The following is a 25,802-nucleotide window of genomic DNA, read 5'->3' as shown; positions in this document are numbered from 1 at the left end:
TGCTTCCTCTTTACGACGTAGGACGTCATCAATGAAGATGAATGAGAAGAGACGACGACGTGAAGAGGTAAGGGGAATAAAAAAAACAATTTGAGGGTTAAGGGCAGGGGTAAATACACGAAGGTTTGGGGGCTAGGGGACACTTGAGGCTACAGGGGAGGGGTATAACCTTTCAAAAAGATTATGCCCTTCCCATGCATAAATTAACAACGAAAATCGTTGTTAATCTATGCGTGGTAAAGAAATATTCGTGGGAAAGGTTATGCGTAAAAAAAACCTTCCGTTCTAACACATGCGTGGGAAAGGCATGCTTTGCAACGGAATGCGTAGTAACGACATACAACCTTTCCACGGCCAATACAACTCAGCCGTTTCCACGAACGATTTAACACGCATACATTAGAACGCATGCGTGGTTACCACGAAAGCCTTTACCACGCATACCTTTACTACGAGATGTGTAGTAAAGGCATGTGTGGTAAAGGAAAAAAAAGGGGGGGGCATCGGAAGTGAAGGCAGTCATCACAGGGGTGAAGGATTGGTGTGGAGACTCTTGGAGGCTTCCGGTGTGCTTTCCTTCCTGCATGCCAGCCCCCCTCACTGGGAATACAAAGTAGTAAGGAATTGGACACAGTGGAAATGGTCCTGCAGTGGGGGGCTGAAAATCATACCTGCCAACTCGCACGGTCCTACTGTGTGACACGATATCCGCTCCCATCACGCGGTCACCTGGTGAAGATCCGATATCACACTGGCAGGGAAAACCAGCTGAAAACCATTGTAAAAAAGTGGATTTCCAGCTCCTTTTCCAAGGCTTTGAGCTGCCGACGTCCATTAAGGGGTGTAAAAACACCCCAGGACATCGGCACCAGCCACGGCAAGCTTTTTTGGGGGGGGGGGGGAGGGGAGGGGTTAGGGCAGTGTGGGGTTCAAAAGTGCCTACTAGGTACATCTTGAAATGAGGCTCCACCCCCTCCTCACATGGTGAGATTTTTGTTTAAATTCGGAGGCATTGAGATTATAAAGATGTTAGGCAAATAGAACACAGGTGCTGTGATGAAGTAAGACTGTGCAACCTTATTTTACAAAGTATTCAACATGATGGTAAAGGAGCCCGTTTAAGCAGTCAGAATGCACCAAGAAAGCCCATATTGCCCTCAAAACAAAAGGTGCTAAACAATATTGAATAAAAAATAAGCTTGGTTGCCTAACAGGATGGAACCTTTCAGATATGCTTTTAATTATTAGAGCATTGAAGGGGCTGTACTATACAAACAATAAGCCTTGGGTTATCAAGATGTTAATTAGAGCGCATTTTAGGACTCTGCCATTTGAGCCTCGAATGATATGAACAGAGTTTATTTCACTTATTTTAGTTATGCATATGTATTATCTGCCACAGTTATTTCGTCTGCGCTAAAAAATTTGAAAAAAATGTTTACAATTATATTGGTGTTAACTGAATGATTCAGAGCAAGGAATCATTACTTACGGCATGGAAATCATGAACTGTTTAAATCTCAATTGCCTTTTAGAACCCAATAGTATTTTGCTTAGGTTTGTGCTGAAAGGTAATATATAAGTCTTATACAAAATGGTTCTCGTCGGGTGACAAAGGCAGTTGAACAGTCAAAACGCATCCTGTCCAGAGCGGCCTGATGATACAAACGGGTGTTAAATCTCAGAGTGCCATCTCTTTCCCAGATGATGGGGTGGGGGGAGAGCTTTTGTGTTTTTTAGGTCTCGTAGCGAAAACACAGCGCGTCAGCGCTGTGTCTCGCCAGAGATCTTTTGTTGCCGACTGTGCTTCCCAGGAGACAGTCCCGGCCGCGCGCATCGCCTTGGAGGCGATTTGAAACTGCCATGCGCGCTGTGCCCAGGCGCTGTCTCCTGGGAAGCTCAAGCACCACACACGCATGCGCATACACACAGACACACAAGCGCCCATGCACGCACGCACATACATACATACATAGACACCCCTCTCACACATACACACACGCGCGCACACACACACAAGTGCACCAAGGCCCCCCCCTCCCCCGCCGTCACCGTCGCACACATACATACACACACGAGCATACACACACACACACACACACACACACGTGCACCAAGCCCACCCCAGCCTTTTGGAACTTACCTTGCCAATGTCGGGGACTCTGCTCTCAGCACGCGGCGCCCAACCTCCTGCTGGCGCGGCCCCAGGGCTCTACACCGCTCACAGGAGCCCCGGGCCGCGAGACGCATTGACTCCGCCTGCCTCCTCTTCCGGTCTGGACGTGGCCCCGCCCCCGGCGACCGTGCCTGACTTCCGGGGCGGCCGCGGCGGGATTGCGGGGCATTTTAATAGCAGCCTCCTGTAGTAGGGGTTGGTCTGGCCATTTTGTCGCTATTTGTGATGTCATATCATGCACGAGGACCATACCAGGACTAGTATTTATTAATGTTTATATTTACGATGCGTGGCTCCGACGCCTTCCTACACGGAGTCCAGAACGGCAGCGGGGGAACATCCGCCTCAAAAGACAGGGCTCTTGCGATGCCAGGCCTCGAGGCACTTTAAAATGCATCCTCACCTGAAGCCAGTTTGGGGAATGGAAATGTTAGGGGGGAGTGCGTTTGGAGGGAGGGGGCGAACAGGAGCAGCCTGAGTAACAGACGCACTGCCGCATTCAGTACACGCTGCAGCTGAGAGGCAGTGCAGACCAGAAGTCCAAGACCAAGGCAGAAAGACGAAGACTGTGCGTGCCATGTAAAGTTTAAGGCCGGGACATCCAATGTACTGTTACTCTATTGACCGAGGGAACAGGACACACGCCGCGCTGCGTTGGGGTGACACGCTGACATCTACATCGAAGACGTTACACAAATCCGGGGCACTCCTCCTAGAGGATGAAAGGCTGCGTTGGCACCACCTCAACACGAACTTTCGCTCCTGCAGGTCACACACAGGCATCGCTGCAACAGGAGCTCAACCTACCAAACTGCTGTACTGTGACTGCGGGCTGAGGCTGTCAGGTTACACGATCTGTGCAGCGGGCCTGTATAGGCCCTGAATGTCAAACAGGCTGCCCAATAGCCACAGGAGACCCTGCTCTGTAAGCGCCCCCTGATCCCCCGTAGCTGTATATATGAATGGAAAGGTGTCCTGCAGATCTGTGCGGTGCTACAGTGCCGCATAAGAGGTCCCCGGAAGAGTGGTTGTCAGTGGTGCAGCAGGTGCAGTGGCACTGGGGATTTTCGGGGCCATCTGTACCACCCCTTTCACTACACAACCAGATGGTAGGAGGGATCAACTTCCTCTCTTGCACTAGTGCTCACCATGACACTCTAGTCACTACGACTGAAAAAAAAAAAGAAGGGACCAGTACATCGTGAGGTCATGTGGTTTGTGGACGGCGAATGAATCCCAAAGCACATGCACAGTTTGCAGCGCCCACTCTTTACAGTACCAGGAGACGTGTTTTCTGCTGCAGGCTCGCGGTGTATACATGAGGGCGCCCAGGCCGAAGTTAGAGTGTAGCTGACTGCACAATTATTGGGTGGCTGCGCCCAGGAAGCAACTGACTGCGTGACGTATGGAGTGGACTTGCCATGGTGCTATTTAAAGTACTTATGTTGTGTTGACATGCTCAAGGTGCTTCTAAGTTTACGTGTGGCAATAGAGTTAAATTGAAGGGGCAGGATACGCACTCGCGCATAAATACACAATTTAAAAAATGAATTTGAGGTAACTGGCCACGTAGACAGGTTGTATACATTCCAGCCACCCGCCTTCATTGGCGGAATTCACTCCTAGTGTGGGGCTCTGGATTTTCCTTTTAAGAATTATTCAGTTTCCTTTCAAAAGAAAAGCCTTTCCATTGTAGCCTACCCACAGATATTTGCAGCAGGCACATCACCCCACGGAGCTACCTCCTGAGGCTTGCAGCCTGCGCCCACTTCCTGCTGTGGCCCGGCGGGCTCGCGCTGTGGCTCGTGAGCCTGCGGCTCTTACCTTCATGATGCCGCTGGTGGCCCGGCTGTGGGTCCTCTCCCCGGAGCTGTCCCGGCTGCTCCTGCCGCAACGTGGGCTGTCCTCCAAGCACCTCCCGTTGCAGACTCCTTCCCTCCGCGCCCAAACCGGGACAGGAAGGCCCCGGGGGACTCCGGGGGCTCTGGGGTGCCCAGGAATCCGGCCTGGGATGGGGAGAGCAGCCCGTCCACCACCGCGGCCTCCGAGCCCAGGCTGCGTCCATTGGCCATGCTCAGCGTTCGGCGCTGCAGGGCTCATGGCAGAGGCGCGGGAGGCCGGGGGTGGTGGGATGACAGTTGGAAGTGGAGGGCTCAGAAGACACTGACCAGGGAGTGATGGGTGCGGGGTGATGCCACGGGCTGTATGGGCGCAGTGCACGCTCACTAAGTTTGGAGGGGCAGTGACCAGGACTGGTGGGCTGCAGAGGGCACTGCACAGGAAGTAGAGGGGTGTAGTGGGCACTGACCAGGGTGTAGTGGGCACTGTCCTGGGAGTAGAGGGGTGTAGAGGGCACTGCCCTGGGAGCAGTGGGCACTGTCCTGGGAGTAGAGGGGTGCAGCCACCTTGTGAATTACAACGGAACAAATTGCCGCTTGCCATCATCGCGCGCACACAGTTTATGATAAAACAGGGCCAGCCCACTTCCATCCTCTAAGTAATGAACCTCTTTTTGAAAGGCACACATGGACACCACCACTAACATACATACACGGACACAACTACTGCCGTGCACACACGGAAACCACCACTGACATGCACACACAGACACCACCACTGCCATACACACACGAACACCACCACTGCCATACACACATGGACACCACCACTGCCATGCACACACGGAAACCACCACTGCCATGCACACACGGAAACCACCACTGCCATGCACACACGGAAACCACCACTGCCATACACACATGGACACCACCACTGCCATACACACATGGACACCACCACTGCCATGCACACACGGACACCACCACTGCCATGCACACACGAACACCACCACTGCCATGCACACACGAACACCACCACTGCCATGCACACACGGACACCACCACTGCCATGCACACACAGACACCACCACTGCCATGCACACACAGACACCACCACTGCCATACACACACGGACACCACCACTGCCATGCACATACGGACACCACCACTGCCATGCACACACGGACACCACCACTGCCATACACAAACGGACACCACCACTGCCATGCACACACGAACACCACCACTGCCATGCACACACGGAAACCACCACTGCCATGCACACACGGAAACCACCACTGCCATGCACACACGGAAACCACCACTGCCATGCCCACACGGACACCACCACTGCCATGCCATGCAATGTTTATATACCTATTGCAAAAAAAAAAATGTATGCAAAGCATTGTCATTTACAATGCCAGTAACTCAAAATGTAATGCTGCGAGACCTATTGCATTGCAAATGCTTGTTTCATGTGCATTACCAGTGATCAGGTGCAGGCAGGCAAAGCACAACCTATGGGAGGAAAATCTCTCTCTGGCCATAAGTTTATAGTTAAGAACTAGTTTCCATAGACAAAACGTTTTTTATTTATTTATTTATTTATTTATTTTATTTATTGTGACTTGTATAGCGCACTATAACCCAGGGGTCTCTAAGCGCTTTGTTAGGATCAGCTAGACAATAAAAAGATGCATCAGATTACATTTAGCGGCCACCCCACGCTTGCTCGAAAAGCACAGTTTTTAATTGCTTGCGGAAGGGCATTAGTTTCTTTTCATTGCGGAGTTTCAGCGGTAGTTTATTCCACATAGCTGGCAAAGTATGTGAGAAAGCACGCCCACCCACAGTGGTCAGTCTACAGCGTGGCTGAACCAGATATATGGAATCAGCAGATCTAAGCACCCTCCCTGGTTTGTAAAGGGACAGGCGAGATTTCAGATAGGTGGGTGCTCTGCCATGAAGCGCTTTGTGTACAATGCAGAGCCCCTTGAACATTAGCCTCTGCCTAACTGGCAACCAATGGAGTTCCCGCAGGAGGGGGGATGCCTGGGTACTCCTTGGTTTCTTAAAAATGAGCCTAGCAGCATCGTTCATGACCGTCTGCATTCTGTTTAAGAGGCCCTGTGGGAGTCCTATATACAATGAATTGCCATAGTCCAGCCTGGCCAAAATCATTGCAGAAACCGCGCTCCTTAGGGTGGAAAAAGAGAGCAGCGGGGAAACTTTCCTGAGTTGGCGAAGGAGGCCGACGCAGCAGCCCACCACAGCTGTGACTTGCTTTTTCATGGACAGCTTACTGTCCACCTGGATGCCCAGGCTCTTAACCACCTCAGCCGGTTCTGGAGGCGTGCCCAACTCCCCAGGCCAGAAACGGTCACACCAAGGGTTGCCAGCGATGGTAATCGGCAACACCTCGGTTTTGTCCGGGTTGATTTTTAGGGAGTTGCCGGACATCCAGTTAGCTGTACTTCTCAGAATGTTTTGCAGTCTGGTAAAGGCATTCTGGCTATCCTCCAGCTGGATGATGATCTGGGTGTCGTCTGCGTAGTTATATACCTGACAGTCCATTTGATTAAGCATTCGAATCAAAGGCTGTAGGTATATGTTGAACAATAGGGGTGACAGAGCAGACCCTTGTGGGACTCCGCAAGTGATCGAGGTTGCGGTAGAAAGCATGTCACCTAATTGCACTTTCTGCGTCCTCCCTTGAAGGAAGGATGTGAACCATGCCCAGTGCTATGCCCTGAATGCCGAAGTCCCTCATCCGCGACAGTAGTTGTTCATGACACACAGTATCAAATGCCGCGGAGAGGTCCAACAGCACCAGGGCCCCCGGGATTTTCTTGTCTGCTCTGTTCCTAAGTTCATCTACGATTGACAACATAACCAGCTCCGTGCTGTGATTCGCACGGAAGCCTGCTTGATTCGGCTCTAGCAGCGTGTTGCTTTCCAGATGTTCTGAAAGGGTGATAAGGACATGCTGCTCCAGGACCTTCGCCAAGAATGGTAACTGGGAAATTGGTCTGAAGTTCTTCAGACATTTTGCGTCTGCCCCCGGTTTTTTTAGCAAGGGAATCAGACGGGCTTCCTTGAAGGCAGATGGCACTTGACCAGTTTGTAGAGAGAGGTTCAGGAGACTCAGCACGTCATCCTCAATGCCCGGGAGTGCGAGTTTGAACACTTCAGGTGGGCATGGATCCGCCCTAGAGCCGGACTTGACCCGTCCCGTGAGGGAGACTAAACTCTCCTTTGTAATCAAGGGTAGATTAGAGAGCGGGATTGTAATTGGCAGTATGGCTGGGATATCCACCGGTGGACAGTCAATTTGCGAGGTTGCCGTAATTTCAGTGACCAAATCAATGACTTTGTTGGTGAAGAAATCCTGGAACTTCTGACAATCCTCCTGACTAAAGTCCGGGGGCTGTTCCTTGTTCTTCCTGAGCTCCGCAAGGACTCGGAAGACTTCTTTCTGAGGGTTCGTAGCCGTAGAAATCCTCTCCTCGTAGAACTCGGACTTCCTGGCTATAATCGCTTGCTTATAACCAGCGAGAGCCCGTAGATAGTTACTACGAGAGTCAGGACTGTAGTTTTTCCGCCAGGTTCTTTCCAGTTTGCGTAGCCCACGTTTCTGAGCTCTGAGTAAGTCGTTATACCACGGGGCCCCTCGTTTCCTATCCGTACGGTTCACCCTACAGATTGGTGCAACTTTGTCTGTGGCATTCTGAAGTTTGTCCATGAGTGCCCCACAGAGGGCCTCTGGGTTGAGGGGGCAATTGTTGGCAAGGGGGTTGGTGCGAAGTAAATTTATCATTTTATCCCCATCAATCTTATTCCACTTCCTAACTGCCTTCCATCCTCCTTTAGTTGTTGTTTTCTGTCTGTCCGCCAAAACCTTGCCTCTCACCAAGTGGTGGTCAGACCATACGCATGGCTGAGCCGCAGCCATGTCCTGGACAGGAACTGTCGTCCACACCAAGTCTAGGGTGTGTCCCTTGGCATGTGTTGGGCCTCTTACTTGTTGAACCAGATCTAATGAGGTTAACGCCTCATCGATCTGTAACGCCTGACCATCTTTTGGGACCTTCTCCCAATGGTAGTTAAAATCCCCCATTATCATTACCTTGTCGTATCTTGAGCGAATGTCCTGGGCCAGTCTTATGAACAAGTCAGGGAAATCAGGCGAGGTCCACGGAGGGCGATAGACTAACAGAATCAGCAGACAATCCGTCCCTGATTGCAACTTAACGCCCATCACTTCCGCGCCTGCTAAATTTTCCGTCAAGACCCTTTCGACCAATAGGCGTGAGTTGTACAGGAGGGCAACACCTCCCCCCCTCTTGGCTCCAGATCTATTATAGAAAAGTGCCGAAAAGTCGGATGGTAGGGAGGCAACGAGATCCGGCATAGAGGAATCCTCTAACCATGTCTCGGTGAGTCCCAAGAGATCTAGTTCTCCTTCTTCAAGAAGGGTAAACACCTCTAAATTATGTCGTTGCAGGGAGCGTGTATTAAGGAGGCCAAAGCGTAAGCCGCGGGCCTGACTCAAAACCTTACGACCCGGCTGGGGAGTGGGGGCGGACAGGATTCTCTCACGCACAAGAATGGCAACACAATCTGGGCTAATATCAAAATTGCAGGAGTTCAAAGACTCCAACTCACCTCTGGTGTATACCAAGCGAGAGCCAGGGGTCGTGGCCCGGGTCCCGTCTGGTCCCTGATGGGCACAGATGGGCTTGCCTCTGGCGAGCCTCCGGCGCGCCCACGCTGCGCGCATACGCTGCGCGCCTGCATGGTGGCAGGGTTAAGTAGCCTCGAGCGTGCAAGGTGGCCAGGCAGCAACTAGGCTGTCAACCACAATGGCGTCCCAAAGCGGCGCTTCCTCCCCCAAGATGGCTCCCGCCCCAAGAGCCCAAGAAAGCAGCTAAAGACCCGCTCAACAGCGGTGTAATCTCCGATTAGAGTGTGGGTATGTCCTAACTCAAACCCCACCAGAAAACGGGACCCTTCGAATAATTTAAGTGAAAATTAATTAATTATTTCCGCATTTAAAAATCGCTATGCTCGCGCTAGTAGCAGCATGTAAGTTCTAACAGGAGCAGCCTCAGTATCGCGGCGCTTACCTAGCAAGAAGAAGCCCTGTGCTTCTCAGCTTAAGTAGCCTCGAGCGTGCAAGGTGGCCAGGCAGCAACTAGGCTGTCAACCACAATGGCGTCCCAAAGCGGCGCTTCCTCCCCCAAGATGGCTCCCGCCCCAAGAGCCCAAGAAAGCAGCTAAAGACCCGCTCAACAGCGTTTTGCTAATAACTTTGGCGTACACCAAATTACTTCGGCTGCTGTAGGAAAGTTTTGGCTTGATTTGTCAAGTGGGGACCAGCAAAAAGGGAGGTCCCAAAACGCAGTTCCCCCATGCAATTTCCAAAAGGAATTTTAGACTACTACAGCCAGAAACGCTGAAAAGAATGACACTAAATTTGGCAGGAAGCAGGATCTTGGGCTCAAAAGATCTTTTTGTAACTTGGAGAAAATCCGTTCTGTAGTTTGGGTTATTAAAGAAAAAAGATTAATATATCTCCAAGGACGAGACATTTGTGCGGGAGCAGGGTGTACCAAGCACATTATATCTTCTCCATGCGGATATTAGTAAGTATGTTAGAAAGACATGGGCCCCACAAGGGAAGGAGCCCCCAACACGCAAACCAGTACACATGCAATACCTAATGGGAAACGGAAGACACTTGACCAGATGGTTATACCGAGGGATACGAACGCATGCTGCAATCTCACTGCAGGTACTTAAGAGACAAATGGAACGAAGATGTAGGCCATGAGCTGACAGATAAGGAATGTGAGATAATATTAGAACACCCGAAGATATCTTGTAATTCAAAGTACAAACTTAAACAGTCAATGGTAGCGCATCAAGCTTATTTGACTCCCCGCAAATTGAACAGGATGTTTCCAGACAAGACGGACACATGCCCTCAATGTCACGCCTCAAACGCAAATTTACTGTATATGCTGTGGGCTTGCCTGCAATGGACACTCTACTGGACAACGGTTTAAAAAATACTGAGTGATGTAGCCCCAGAGCAGAGGAGGAGATCCTCTAGAATACAATATATTCGGACTGAACTCTTGGTGCAAGAAGGGAGGACCACAGAATAGGTTCGCCAGTATGGCACTGATTCTAGCCAAAAGGTCAATCACAATGCGATGGAAGGCTGCAAAGGCACCATCAGTCCAGGATTGGTATAATGAAGTGATTAGATGGGGCAGAGCTGAAAGCACAGAGATAAAAATGGGAAGAAAAATACGGGATTGCGGAAGAAGCCTATTTCGTTGGAATGGAATGAGATGACCGAAGAATTTATAGCCAAGGATGTACAGCTGCACTAGGATGGGTAATGCACCTCACTAACACATTTAGGTACGAAGAGAGAAAGTGACCTGGGTGATACATCATGATATTACATAGGATAACCCTAATGACTTTGTGAAAGGAATTCAAACACTGTCTAGAATACCTACACTGACTAGAAATACCGTGCAAGTAGAAGAAGTGAGTCTATGTGCAGAGGGAGTGAGGTGGGACACCGTTGGGTTAGTTATTAGTTGTGGGTGGGAAGAGGTTACTAGAATGTATTGACGGTAGGAAACCAACACATGTCTTCGCATTACTAAGATGTGTACCATTGCTAATGGCCGTTGTTGTAATAAGAAAATCAATAAGATGTTTAAAAATAAAATAAGAATATCTAAGGACGCAGAGCCGGTGTGGCTCCAACAAATCTCATTGTGAGATCTGATTGGCTGCCAGCACTTCATCCAGGAAATGTTGGCAGACATCTTGAGAATCGGGACTGAGCCGGAGTCCCAAAATAAAAGGGAGCAGGGTAGGAATGCCCTTATCCCCCTAGACCTGGTAGTGGTGCCTCACAGGGACCCCAGAGATTGCCAAAAATGTTTTTCTTATACAGAGTTTTCCGAGGGTCTGTGATTCTGTGGTAAAACAGAAGTCTGGGCTCCCGCTCTTGTTGTGTATATAAACCCCCCGGGTGGGCCAGGACCGGGGAGGATGGATGAACCCCTTCGATGCTAATGACTAGCTCAGCTCGTCATGAGGCACGGTTGAGCTGTGCTGATGACTAGCTGAGCTCGTCATGAACAATGGGATTTATCAATCAATCAGCACAGGAGGGGAAAACCATTAGCAGCCAAGGTGTTAAAAAATATAATGGGGGAGGGGGCACGCTTGGTCTTCTCTCCCTTAAGAATAAGGCCAGGTCCCAGGAGATGGAGTCCCCAGGGCCAAAATCAGCGTGTCGGGGGCGTTTCCCTTTTAAATATGAAGTGGGTGCCCTGGGTGGGCTCCAGAGCACCCAACATTTACTGAGCGTGCCCCGGGGGATGGGGTCTCAGGGGCCAATATTGGCCTGGGTAATGAGACTGCATGCCCCCCTCTCCCTTAAAAAATAAGGCTACGCCCGGTAGATGGGATCCCCATGGCCAAAATGAGCCTGAGGTGCGGAACAGTGTGCCTCCCTCACAAATATGAAGTGGATGCCCTGGGTAGGATCCAGGGCACCCACAATTTACGGGGAGTGCCTCCCTATTATAATATGACCAGGTCTCTGGGAGAAAGTCCACGGGCCAAAATCAGCCAGGGGGTGCTGCATGCCCCCTCCCCATAATTTGAGTAATGGGCTCAGGGGAATGGGGGTCCCAGGAGCCAAACCATGCCTGGGAAGGGTCACATACCCTGTCCCCCCCCCCCCAAAAAAAGTGGCAAACCACAGTGGATGGGGTTCCCTGGGCCCAAATTGGCCTAGGGAGGAGATGTCCTACGTGCCCACTATCCGGGCTGACTGCCTGTAGGGTGTTGGCCGCAGGGCCTGGCCTGCTGCGGCCAATCCCCCCATGGCATTGGGATAGAAGCATGAGGAGGGGTGGGGTTGGCCACAGGCCAGCCTCTGTTGCTAACCCCCCTGCGCGGAGGAGGTTGGATTTACGTATCGTAATTAAGTATTACTTTGGTTTTTTTAAAACCATAGAAATTCACTGGTAAAAAACAAAGGTTACAAGGACATAGTTAAGTTCACATTTTAATATAATTAAGGCTCCCCGTTTTCCGTTTTTACTGATTTTTACAGATAAATACAGACAGAAAACCATTTATTTTCTTGTCTGTATTTATTTTTAAATGTGGCTAAAAACGGAAATTGGGTGCTTTGAGTGATTCTAAATACACTTTTCCATGACTGCCAGGTCAATAACTGTGTGGATTGATAGGTAAGGGGGTTAAATAAAAAAGAAAGGAATTTTAGTAAAGAAGCTTAAACAGTAGTATATATATATATATAAATCTTTATTCGGTTTGTTCACAGTGGAAAAAAACCATAAAAGAGTACAGTATAACATACATTGTAAAAATACACAAGTTAAAAGCAATTCAAATAAAAATCATTTCATAGTTAAGAAAAAAGGGCATTATTCTAAATATACAGGGTGCCGATTGTGATAAATAAGACCTAATTTCTTTTACAGATTTTTTCTATGTTTTATAATGCACTTTAAGAAACTGCTGACAAAGTAACAGACATTCACTGTTTCTAGCATTTGCAATCTTAGAAGAGCAGGTCGACACTGTCTCAATCCCCATGATTTGAGTATCGGTAAAAGCCAGATCTTTCTATGGGCTTGATGGTATTTACAAAGCAGGATCACATGCAGATTTGACTGCGCTGATAATCCGTCACAGGGACAGGGGGGCAATTTGGGGTCCCAACAATTTTGTGATGGAAACGTGACCATCCTAAAAAAGATGTTTAGCCTAAATCTAGTGATTAACATTCTTTCGTAAGTTGTTAGCTGTAATTCAAGATACGGGTGAATGTCAAAGGCTGCTTGGATCATATTTGCATGGATCACTGCCGTTTTCGTGGAATTGGATGCAAGTCTTAACAGTTCGAGATGATTTAATGCTTTCTGTTTCAAGTCTTTTTTGGAGATGTCCATAATGGAAGACGGGTCAAGATAATAGTTCTCAAGGCCTAAATCGTTAAAGAAGTTCCTAACATATAAAAGCCACTTTATTTTCAAAGAATTATCCAGACTCATTGAGTCTGCAATAATAGCTTGTGACAAGGCATTTTTCTTTGACAGCCAAATGCGACGCCACAGCATCAGGGGCTCTATTTTGATTAGATCCTCCAGGTATGGAATGGCTAATTCTAGGTGCATTGCATAAATTGAGGAGCCTTTGGGGGTAGCTAACAGAAATCTTAAGAAGGTGTTTTCCACCTTCTGGATGGTACTGATGTCTGAATACCCCCAGACTCCTGCACCATATGTTGCAATAGCCTGGCATTTGGCTTTATATATCTTAAGGAGCTCTACTATGGGTCTTTTGCCTAATCTCTGAGAGAAAGATATTAAAGCGGCTATGGATCTCCTGAGTGAAAGTGCCCTGGTATTGATTGCTTGCTTCCAGCTAAGTTGATCATCGATCATAACCCCCAAGTATGGATAATGGGGGGTACGCTCTAACTTTTGGTTATTCAGAAAGGTAGGGTGTGGTCGTTTTTGTCCTCTGCCAGCTGTCATGACGAACGTTTTTTTCACGTTCACCTTTAAATCCAGGTTGCCCATAAATGACGTGTATCTGCTCACTGATTTCTGGAGTTCTCTAGGGGTTCGGGCTAAAATAACCGCATCGTCAGCGTAGAGCAGAGCGGGGATCAGGCGGCGGTTTATGCGTGGGAGGTCCTGGGCCCCCCTCAACATCTCCCCCTCCAAACCATTAGTATAGAGCGAGAAGAGGAAGGGGGCCAGGACACAACCCTGCCTCACCCCACGCTCTACGCTAAATGCTGACGTCAGCTCTCCATTAATGCCAAAACGAACTCTCGCTGTGGCCCCAGTGTAGAGTTCTCTAAGGAAATCTAACAGAGGTGGGTCTACTCCTAATTGGGCTAAGACCCTCCACAGCTTTGTGTGAGAAACACAGTCAAAAGCTGCGGAGAGGTCTACAAAAACCATATATATTTTCGTGGGGGTGGCCTGTGTGTATTTCCCCATTATTAGGGTAAGATTGAGGACTTGCTCCAGGGTACCAAAACCTTCTCGAAAACCGAATTGTAGATCCGAGATTATGCCCCTTTCCTCAGTCCACTGCTGGAGACGCTCGAGTATCACTCTTCCCACTACCTTTCCGAGCGAGTCCAGCAGCGAAATGGGCCGGTAACATTTTACGTCTTGCCGGTCCCCCTTTTTAAAAATGGGGACCATTATTGACTTTGTCCAGGAGGTAAGGATTCCCTCGCTCGCTGCTGCGATACATACTCTAGTTAAAATTGGGGCCCATAAATCTTGATTGCTTTTAAAAAGGTCCACCGGGACCCCATCGGGTCCTGGTGCCTTGCCTGATTTACTGCTCTGCAAGGCGTCTATGAGGTCTGGGATAGCGAAGGGCACCAAAATGGGATAGTTCACGTTGGGGAGCAAGGGTTCTGTTGGTTGGGTGTTTTTAAAAATTTCCCCGAAGTGAGAGACCCATGTATTTTCATCAATGGCGACCTCGATTTTAGGGGTGTCATTTTCTGTGAGGAACGGGGATCTGACTGTGCGCCAGAACAAATCACTGTTTTTTGAAACTGCGCCTTGATGGAGATCGTCCCATAGTTTTTGTTTTAATTGGGCCGTTCTCAGCTTTCTTTCTCCTATGTATTGGCGCCTCAAGAACTGGATCTGGACCGGATCACGTGGGTTTTTTTTAAGTGCGGATTTTAGCTTCGATAGGGCCGCTGTGCAGTTACTATTAAACCACTTTGGTTTATTGTCGCTGTTTACCTTAGGTTTAGAAGTAAGTAGGTCCTTTATAACATCTAGTATTAGGTTAAAATTTCTAAGGACTTCCTTATGGGTAGATGTAAGATCCAGGCATTTCACTATGTTAGGATAGGACAGAGTTATTAGTTTTTCCATTACGTGTGCTGGATTAATTTTGGCCCATTTGATGGTCAGTCCATTGTGTTTACCAACCTGGATCCTATTCTGCTTGAGAGTGATCGCCATCTCCAGTTTGTGGGAGGCCTTAGCTGGGACAGATAATATTATTTTTAGAGCCGCGTGGTCACTAAGGGGGGTGACTATGATCTCGAATTCCTTCAGTTTAGTCATTATGTTTTGAGAGAGGAATATAAAATCTACTGTAGTCTTATGTCCTCTGCCCACATAGGTCGGGGTAAATTCGTTCGGATCTGCATTTGGATGATTAACGATCTGGAGGTCCAAATCAGATAAAGCAATATTAATTATACTGCCTAGTTTAGTGTGGACGAAGTGAGATAGTGGGGCATTAGATTCGTCGACTATCCCACAGCACGCCAGATCAGGAACTGTACAGGGGTGGAGATTAAAATCACCTCCCCAGATTATATTGGTTGCCTTGTTTGCAGGGGACCGGTGTTGGATTTGTTTCAGTTTGTCAGTTAGATAGGTGAGGAGGGTTATAAACTTTTCATCGATTAGGTTATTATATATATTAACCAGGATAATTATGTCCTTATTGAGAAGGGTTAGTACTAAGATTTGATGGTTGGGGTCCTGGGAGAGTGAGTCCACCTTACTAAGAGGTAGAGAGTTTGAAATGTAGGTGGTAAGACCACCTTTTGGTCTTCCCATGGTACTGGTTATAGCTGGGACATTATAGGTTTTGTAGCCTTGTATATGCAATTCTTCTAGAGACCATGTCTCCTGGAGACAAATTATTTGATTTGGGTTTAAGAATTCCTGTGCGGAGCCATCGTTGATTTTATTACGTAGGCCCGCAATGTTCCAGTAAGTTACTATGATTTGTAAGGAATCATTTCCAGAATCAGTTTCTAAGGTTATAGGATCTTCATTACCTATAGGTTGGACAGTAATGGCGGGTTGTGGCGGGGAAGATAATTGAGTGTTAGTGGGGGAAATTTCTGCTAGTGGTCAGTCAACCAGGTCTAAACCGCTATACCTGTTGTTTAGCGGGATGTTATGCCATGGATCCCATCGTGGTTGTTCTCTATGTGGGGGCCATTGCGTATAGGGTTTTCTATCATCCCACCTTCCTCCCTGATAACGATGTCTCACTGTATGCCATGAGTAGTCTGGCTCATACAGATTGGGGGGACCATGATATCGGATGTTTGATTGGTCATCCTGCCTAGGGAAGGGGACGGACCAGGGAGGTTCCTGCTCCTGTACGTATCCGTCCACTTGCCTAAAGGGATAAAAGAAGGAGAGTGACTTGATCTTAATTCCTCCATTTGGGGTAATGTCTTCCCAGGCACATACATAATCCGCTATTTGGGGATCCTCGAAGGTGATTGTTATGCAATCCCCTGGAATAGTTTTTCTGGTATTGCCCACCCACGGAACCCTAGCTACAGATCTAATTCTACCACGCCAAGAGGATGGAATTGGGCGATTGGTCTGGAGCCAATGCTGGACCTTGTTTTTTAAGGACCAGGCCGGTTCTGAGGTAAGATCTGTTAAGTCTGGGACTCCAGCCATAACCACCACATAGGGTGAGGCCTCAGGGGGGAACTCTGCCGGGTGTCTTGGAGGACCAGGATTCCTTGCAGTATTCCTCTTGGACCTGTCTATGGGTGTTTTTGGCGGTACAGGAGGAGGGAATTGGGGTTTCGTCGCTGTTTTATTCGGATTTTTCGCTGGGGTTTTGTTAACTGTGCTAGTGGTGGGCTTCTGAGTCCTATCAGTATTCACGGCCGCAACTAGGGCGGTCGCAGTACTTGTCTGTTGTGAGTTACTAACGGAAGTTTGAGCTGATACTGTTTTTGTTGTTTTAGTCGGATTAGCGGTATTTTTACTTGGGGGGGGGTTTGAAGTCATTATTCGAAGGGTCTTTTGTTGTTGATTAGGAACGGATTGGTTGACGTTTGTTACGTTAGTATTGGTTAATTTTTTATTGTTATTTCCAGGGAGTTTTTGAGGACATGGCGGAAGAAGTGGCTGTTGGTTTTTTAATAAGTTGGAAATTTGTGATTCAATGACTGCTAGCCGATGTTCTAAGGGTAGTAAAGCATGTTTGACTACATTAGCTATGCTAGGAAGAGTTAGTTCCTGGGCCTCCACCAAGTTCAAGTCAACTGCGATTTGTTTACTCGGTTGGAGAACCGGCACTGTCGAGCAAGGTGGTTCCTTCTCTATCTGATGAAAGGATACTAGAGTCTCGATATGTGACCCCCTATCATTTTGAATTGGTGCAATGTTTGATGGTGTTCTATGAATTACGGGTGTGTTTAAATTTCCAGAAGCCCTGTTCTTGCTAATTGCTCCCTCCCTCCTACCCCTTTCTATTCTTTTTTCTAATGAGGAAATTTGCGCCGGTGTTGTTGGGAGCAGCTCTGGGGTTTTCTCTAGGTCATAGCTGAGTTGGGAATCCGCTAGTTGTGAGACTGATAGATCCACTGTATTTGGTAGGCTACGTCTCTCCCTAGTCGGCACCAATTCAGCGTTTGAGGCAACTAGTATTGGTGATCTGGCTTCCGCTAAGGTGCCTAATGAGGATCTTTTTGCGAATGCCAGATCTAGGGAGACCCTCTCTTCAATTATAGAAATACTTTCGTCTATAAGTGTGTTGGCCTTCGCTAGAAAGTCGTCCATGGGGCCGAGCAGTTTACCCGCTGCTGTGGGGAATTTGGTTTTATTCCCTCTCGTTAATACCATTTCTATTACTGTTGGGTTTGGGAAACACAGAGGATGCGTAAAATGGTACAATAGAGAAAAGTCAGATTAAAAGATAGATGTTAGGGGGGTGGCCCAGTCCAGTCTCTACCAGCCTCTAACGGCCTAAAACGGCCCGGTCTTTGCCCGGGTCTTCGCCCCGGGCTGCGACCCGCGGCGCGACCCGCGGCGCGTCAGAGGCTATGTAGAAATAGAGGAAAGAGAGGGGGCGTAGCCGCCGGGGGAAGAGGCGCCGGCTGCAAGGAGCGGTGGTTTCTGGGCCTCGCAGTCCCCCGGTAGGCTTTTCCTGGGCACAAAGCAGCGCACTACGACCTGGGCGGGTCGCGCTGAGAGCGAGATGACAGACTGCCGAATGCAGTCACGCTCCCACCAGCCGACCACCGCCTCAGGGAATGCAAGTTCAAAGAAGGGTAAAAGAGCAGTTCCTCGGACACAAAGCAGGTCAGTGAGCGGCACCCGCGCAGCGGGTGGCGCGAAAGGTATTTAAAGGGCGTTCAAATCAGTGGGCGTGGCCGCCGGGGGAAGAGGCGCCGGCTGCAAGGAGCGGTGGTTTCTGGGCCTCGCAGTCCCCCGGTAGGCTTTTCCTGGGCACAAAGCAGCGCACTACGACCTGGGCGGGTCGCGCTGAGAGCGAGATGACAGACTGCCGAATGCAGTCACGCTCCCACCAGCCGACCACCGCCTCAGGGAATGCAAGTTCAAAGAAGGGTAAAAGAGCAGTTCCTCGGACACAAAGCAGGTCAGTGAGCGGCACCCGCGCAGCGGGTGGCGCGAAAGGTATTTAAAGGGCGTTCAAATCAGTGGGCGTGGCCGCCGGGGGAAGAGGCGCCGGCTGCAAGGAGCGGTGGTTTCTGGGCCTCGCAGTCCCCCGGTAGGCTTTTCCTGGGCACAAAGCAGCGCACTACGACCTGGGCGGGTCGCGCTGAGAGCGAGATGACAGACTGCCGAATGCAGTCACGCTCCCACCAGCCGACCACCGCCTCAGGGAATGCAAGTTCAAAGAAGGGTAAAAGAGCAGTTCCTCGGACACAAAGCAGGTCAGTGAGCGGCACCCGCGCAGCGGGTGGCGCGAAAGGTATTTAAAGGGCGTTCAAATCAGTGGGCGTGGCCGCCGGGGGAAGAGGCGCCGGCTGCAAGGAGCGGTGGTTTCTGGGCCTCGCAGTCCCCCGGTAGGCTTTTCCTGGGCACAAAGCAGCGCACTACGACCTGGGCGGGTCGCGCTGAGAGCGAGATGACAGACTGCCGAATGCAGTCACGCTCCCACCAGCCGACCACCGCCTCAGGGAATGCAAGTTCAAAGAAGGGTAAAAGAGCAGTTCCTCGGACACAAAGCAGGTCAGTGAGCGGCACCCGCGCAGCGGGTGGCGCGAAAGGTATTTAAAGGGCGTTCAAATCAGTGGGCGTGGCCGCCGGGGGAAGAGGCGCCGGCTGCAAGGAGCGGTGGTTTCTGGGCCTCGCAGTCCCCCGGTAGGCTTTTCCTGGGCACAAAGCAGCGCACTACGACCTGGGCGGGTCGCGCTGAGAGCGAGATGACAGACTGCCGAATGCAGTCACGCTCCCACCAGCCGACCACCGCCTCAGGGAATGCAAGTTCAAAGAAGGGTAAAAGAGCAGTTCCTCGGACACAAAGCAGGTCAGTGAGCGGCACCCGCGCAGCGGGTGGCGCGAAAGGTATTTAAAGGGCGTTCAAATCAGTGGGCGTGGCCGCCGGGGGAAGAGGCGCCGGCTGCAAGGAGCGGTGGTTTCTGGGCCTCGCAGTCCCCCGGTAGGCTTTTCCTGGGCACAAAGCAGCGCACTACGACCTGGGCGGGTCGCGCTGAGAGCGAGATGACAGACTGCCGAATGCAGTCACGCTCCCACCAGCCGACCACCGCCTCAGGGAATGCAAGTTCAAAGAAGGGTAAAAGAGCAGTTCCTCGGACACAAAGCAGGTCAGTGAGCGGCACCCAGTAGTAACTATGCACAAGGCTGATACTGAAATGTGCATATTTTCATATAAGTGCATTGATTTATCTTATGCAGGTGTTCATATCACTGAAACCTGGCAGGCATTCAAGCATGACTGTATATTTATTGGCTAAATAAATGTGAAAATAGGCCAGTTTCAGCTTTACTTTAACAAAACCGATAATAAATATGGATCAATACAGATAAAGATAACAAAAAATAAATATGGATCAATACAGACAAATGAAAACAAAAACAAAATTCTATAAAACCGGGAGCCCTAAATATAATTGAACCATTTTTTAGCACTTTTAAATATATACTATAGACCATTAAGTCATGAGTATGTTAATGACAGAAATATGGATAGTTCAAATATCCCTCTTAGAATCAGAAATACAAGATGAGTAATCTCTTTTTCCAAAATGAGATCAAATGTCCATTAATTTGTCAATTCAATAGCTGGTTTATTCTTTACTGCACAGCTTTCCAAACTGTGTGGCGCGACACGTTACCCATACGTTGGTGTGTCGCGGGATGCGACGCGATGACGTCTGAGGGCCCATATGAGGGAAATGCGACTGGAGCCCCACTCATTAATTGTGACGTGCAAACGTGCGAGGCGGAAGGCGGAGCAGCAGCCTCATCGTCCGGAGCTCGATCCCACAGTGACTATACAGAGGCTCATTGGGGTCATTGTCGGAGTCCCAGTGGCGGTCTCAGCGACGGAGTCATTCGGGCCTAGTTAAAGCGAAAGTCCAGTGGAAATATTGACCCCTCCCCTCCGGGACTGCTACGGAGCTTCCCACGGCTCTGCCCTGAGCGTGCGTCCTTAATGTAAAACAGTGGCATTGGAGCCATTACCCCACCATTCCAGGCACTCACTCGGAATGTAAGTGTATTTCGGCATTTAAAAATGGCTCCAATCTACAGGCATTCGAAAAAATATAGTTGGAAGAAATGGTTTCTAAGGCGAGCATGGGCCGTGCTGACATGCACTGGTGATTTTAAATGGCTAATTCACCATTCGCGTTTATTGGTCACCTGGGTGGATACGCCTGTCGATCACTGCTGGCAGGATGCAACTGCTAAGGGTGTTTCAGAGAGCTCTGAGGAGCCGGCAAGCAGAGTCCGAATTGCATAAGATGTAGAGCCAGGCTGCGACTGGTGTATCACTGAGCAAGCCGAACTCCGAAACTGGGATACACCTAGGTACACTCAGAGACCCAAACCCTAAGTGCAAACAAATGAACATGTAAGTCTAAACCGAAATACTTTTTCCGGCCTCAGCACGTTTAATACCAAATAAAATTAAAAAAATTAGCACGAAGGAGGTGTGCACAGGACACATTCAGGTGTGCGTTCATAAAATGCATCTGCAATTTATTGTGTTTAACACAATATTTCGGACAGAAATGCATATTACATATAGCCGTACGTGCATACACGGCAACACTCAGGATTAAGGAGGGAAACTATTAAATGTAATTAGGAAATTAATTTCCTCTGGCTTTCTTCTAAATTTGTCGGATGTTGACATGTATGCAAGGCATAGTTAGTAAGTGGACAAGGTGATTAGCACAACCAGGCTGAGAGTTAATACAGAGAATTATTGGTGTCCAGTATGAAAGAAAAACCCAGCAGAAAGATATTTTAATGGAAGGCTATAACAAAGACATAAAACAAAATGCACATATGCACTGCGGCAGCCGCACACGAGTACCCACAATTACTCCGCATACGCTTTATGGCTTGTGAATGATGCAATTTGAAAGAAGCCAGGACTATGGGCTCTGGACCGAGGTTTGGGAGGCGCTGGCAGAAACATTTTGCCATTGCATCAGCAGCTACAGACGACTGTTTTTACTCCTCTGTATAAGGAAGACGTTACTTCCTGCAACATTTTGACCAATGTTACTTGCTCATGTTTGCATATAAAACTTGGTCCTTCTCTTCCTGTGCATACCCGGGGCCGGCTCTAGGGTGGTGCGATCGGTGCCACCGCACCGGGTGCTGACTTTGGGTGGGGCGCCATGTTTATTGTTTTCAAAGCACCTGATGCCACGTTTCTTGACCTAGCAAGTTTCAAGCATCGTTAAAAATATCACGATAACTACGGTGATTAATGTTCTTTCTGGAAAAAGACCAGAGCCTTATCTGGAAGTGGAAGTTTTGACTCATAGCGCAGATGGTTAACTATGCCTGCTGCAAAGAACTTGTCCCATGCTCTATTGCACACTAAACATACGTTGGAGTGTCGCGCTATGCGACACAATGACGTCTGCGGGCCCATATGAGGGGAATGCGACTCACATTACCGTGTCCCTGAATTTTTTTTCACAAAAAGGTGTGTCACCAATATGAAAAGTTTGGAAAGCTGTGCTTTGCTGTATCCAGCAATAGTTAGCCCAGTCCATTCAGCGGAAAATTCAGCCTTCAGTCGACAGTGGTTTCGTCTATTTAAAGACTCAAGGCAGTTCAACAGTAAAATATCTAGACGTCCCTGGCCTTTAGATTCACTGCCTCAACGTCATAGGATCATATCCATAAATGTAAATAGAGGTTTCAAACAAATACATTGTTTTATAAGAAAAGTGTGCTATTCTGTTCATCAAAGCACAGTATTTCAATCATAATCCTGCGCAAACAAATTCATCAATGTGAAGCCGTGGATAAAGCTCCTCACCAAATAAAATTTTCAAAATTGCCGAAACGCGAGTCCCTATTGTCGGCACCTAGTCCCAGTTCACATCTCACACACACAAAACCACAGATATTTAGCAGTTAAGAGTTATCTTAAGTAACTATAACTGGTGCGCTAAGAAAACAATAACTCACACCCTCGCCATTCACTGCTAGTTCCCCACATATTACATCACTCATTACATCTTCTATGGCATCATTGATTATATCTGTGCTACATTTGCAGTAAAATTATTAATGAGAACTAAGCATGGTGGGGATGCATACTTCTAAATCTCAGAAGTTCAAATTACTATTTTCACTGAGTGGGAAGGAAACAAAGGATAGTAAAATGCTTCATTTAGCTTCCACCAAATGAAGGCAGCTTAGGTTTACTGAACATTGCAAAATATTTTCAAATCTCTCAACTACTAAATAGTAGAGTGGGAAAAATTTGAGAACCAATGGGGTCTTACTGATCCGAATTTTGCAGGCATGCACATCTAAAAAGCACCTTGGCTACATTAGGGTAATTCTAAGTTTGAAGTCCATTACTTCTCAATGACCAGGTCCATTTTAACCATGTGGGACACCCAGACTTGTGAGGAGACTGATCAGGGTGGGTGAGGAGTAGAAAGTTACAGCGGCGTATGAAGGGGGTACGGGCCGCCCTGGGTGTCCTCACTGAGGGGGGTGACAAAATGGTGGAGAGCGTATGGATAGGGAAGGGTACGGGGTGTTACTTTCGACCGAAGTCTGTCTCTGCAGTTTGTACTCCGGGGGGTGAGTAAGAAATTTTCTGCACCGGGTACCAACTGACCTTGCTACGCCGCTGGAAAGTTATAATGAGTAACCCAGAATACACCTAGGCTGTGGAGGAGAATTCATAAAGGTATGTAAACTAAAGAACTGTCTTCGCATATGTGTTCGCTCGTTTATGAAGACAGCATAATACAATTTCAACAGATGAAATCGGAATTTGGCCTTTAAGAAGCTGTGCGATACATGCGCCCACAGCCCAACCCTGGGTTGAGGCTACCTCAGGGCAACATGCCCCTAGGGAAACTGTTTGGCACCAGGTTTCTCCTCTCTGCTCCCCGTGCCAGCCTGTCTGCCCAAACAATTGGACAGCCCTCCTCCCTAGTGTGACACATCAGCCCCTCAATGGTGGCTTCCTCTTTGAAGCCTGCAGTTTGGGACTAACACCTAAGTAGCTTGGTTCAGAAGGGGGTAACACCTAACTGGCCTGCAATGCCCCATTGTTACCCTTCTAAGCTTTCTTGTGGATACAAGTCAAGCTTAATGTAACAAGTAGTTTGATACCTTGGAGTTCCCACTTTGCAGGGCTCGAAAAACCCACTCGCCCGCTCGCATTTGCTAGCCAGATTTAATTAGGGCAAGCTATTTTTAGGTCCTACTCGCCCTTTCTTGCCAGTAAGAAAATAACTGACTTTTGATCCGGTCTCTGAAAGCAGAAGAAATGTAACAAGATAGCAAGGTTTAAAGGCATCTTTATTGCTCACAAAGTGAGCAATAAAAATGACTTTAAATCTTTTAACTTGTCATATTTGCTCGCTTTCACAGACAGAGGTCAAGTGCATTCCAGTTAGGTTGGGTAGATTTTGTAGGTTACTAGACCTGCAGGTTTAGTAAAAATTAAATGATTTTTCGAGCCCTGCTTTGGTTGCACCGTTCAGGAGTTAGCTCAGCTGAGAGCTCAACCTGTAATCACCAATTGAGATACTAAGCTTTCCCACAGTAAAACCAGTGTTTTTGCAGATTTACTTTGAGGACCACACGTCTTGCCAGTGTCATATGTTGCACCCGGTCTTCGGACTCTGTAGGCCTTCCAGATGAGCGACTTACTCAGATGTACAGGGGAAGTAGTAGCTTTGCCACTGTTGTTAATGTCAAGAGTTGGGTTATCAGTGCACAACTGCTTTGCTAGTCTGCAGTTGCAGACTGGAGAACTCTTTATTTAGGGGTCCTCCAGGGTGGCACAACAAGAGGTGAAAGCCCCGGGGTATCATTCTAACTTACATGTCATGGATACCAGGGTACTGTATACTAGGGACTTACAGGTAAGTTAGTTATTTCCAATTAGCTAAAGCCAATTCAACATACACTTTAGAGTCAGGCCTCTGGCACGGAGATAAGATCACCAGGCCTATATGCACTTAGTCGAAAAATGCCCAGCATATGTCTAAAAACATTGGGTTGACCAAAAAAAAAAAAAAAAAAGAGGAATTTCTTTACATGCGGTCGTTTCTGATCTTGTTGAGAACTCTGGGCAGGAGTGGTATTGGATGAAAGGCGTACAGGAGGCCTGATCTCCACTCTAGATGAAAAGCAACTCTGAGAAAACGCAGCCTTGGATGCTCCAGCTTTCAAAATTGACGGAGACAAACCAATCCAACCAAGGTTCTCCCCATTCTTGGAAGAGATTCTCTGCCACCTCCAGATGAGACGCCATTCGAGATCCGCTAGGGATCGACAGCAGTTAGCGTACCTTCGTGTTTGGAGCCCCCCCAGGTGTTGAGCCACCAGGGAAATGCCCCGACGTTCCAGCCATGTCCAGAGGAGTAGTGCGCCTGTTGACAAAAGGGTCCACGGCCCTACCAAGCTCTGCTTGTTGCAATACCCCATGGGGGTGGGGTTGTCCATGAACACCTATACCATACTTCTCCTTATTAATGGAAGGAAAGCTTCAATGCCAGCCGGATAGTTTGGAGCTCCAACAGGTTGATGTGGAGTCCGGATTTCGCCGGAGACCATAGTCTTCTGATCAGCACCTCACCCAGATGGCCAACCAAGCCCAGAAATTACACATGTATCACCACAGTTAGAGCTGGCTGTTAAATGGAGAAGGGTATGCCACTGGCCAATCACGGTTTGTTAGCCACCATTGCAGATCCTTTGACGTTCCCACCAAGATCAGGAGGTCAGAGCAATTCTCCTGATGCTATGCCTACTGGAACTTCAGGTCCCTCTACAAAGCCCTCATATGCCAAGGGGCATGTGTCACAAGCAGCATGGAAGAGGACATGAGGCCCAAAGCCTCCAAAGTCAGTCTCACCACAATAAGGGATAGAGGCCAAAAACATCAGTATCCCAGCAGGAATATCCTGGACTCACCGTACGGGATAATAAGCAGCCTGAAACTGCACTGTGTCCAGAACAGCTCTGATGAAAGGGAGAGTATTAAGAGGAGTCAGGTGTGACTACGGCACCTAGATAATGAACCCCAGTGAGTGCAGAAAGTTCGCCATACTCTGGAGGTGGGAGATGACTGCCTGGGGTGAGCCAGCCTTCAACAGCCAATCCCCGAGGTAGGGAAAAGCTGAAATTCTTGACATCCAAAGATGAGCTGCAACTGAGGGACACTGGTAAGGCTGAAGGGGAGCACGC

At 48.6% G+C, this 25,802-nt stretch overlaps 1 protein-coding gene across 2 annotated transcripts in view; it reads right to left on the bottom strand.

Moving 5' to 3' along the window:
- The window catches only part of CENPI (centromere protein I), a 508,210-nt gene that overhangs the window by 180,356 nt on the left and 302,052 nt on the right, over window positions 1-25,802 (bottom strand). The window lies entirely within an intron of this gene.

This window comes from Lissotriton vulgaris, chromosome 4_1 (genome assembly GCF_964263255.1).
Source record: "Lissotriton vulgaris chromosome 4_1, aLisVul1.2, whole genome shotgun sequence".
Taxonomy (NCBI): domain Eukaryota; kingdom Metazoa; phylum Chordata; class Amphibia; order Caudata; family Salamandridae; genus Lissotriton; species Lissotriton vulgaris.
The sequence above is the reverse complement of the archived record's forward strand: the minus strand, read 5'-3'. Positions and strand labels throughout refer to the sequence as shown.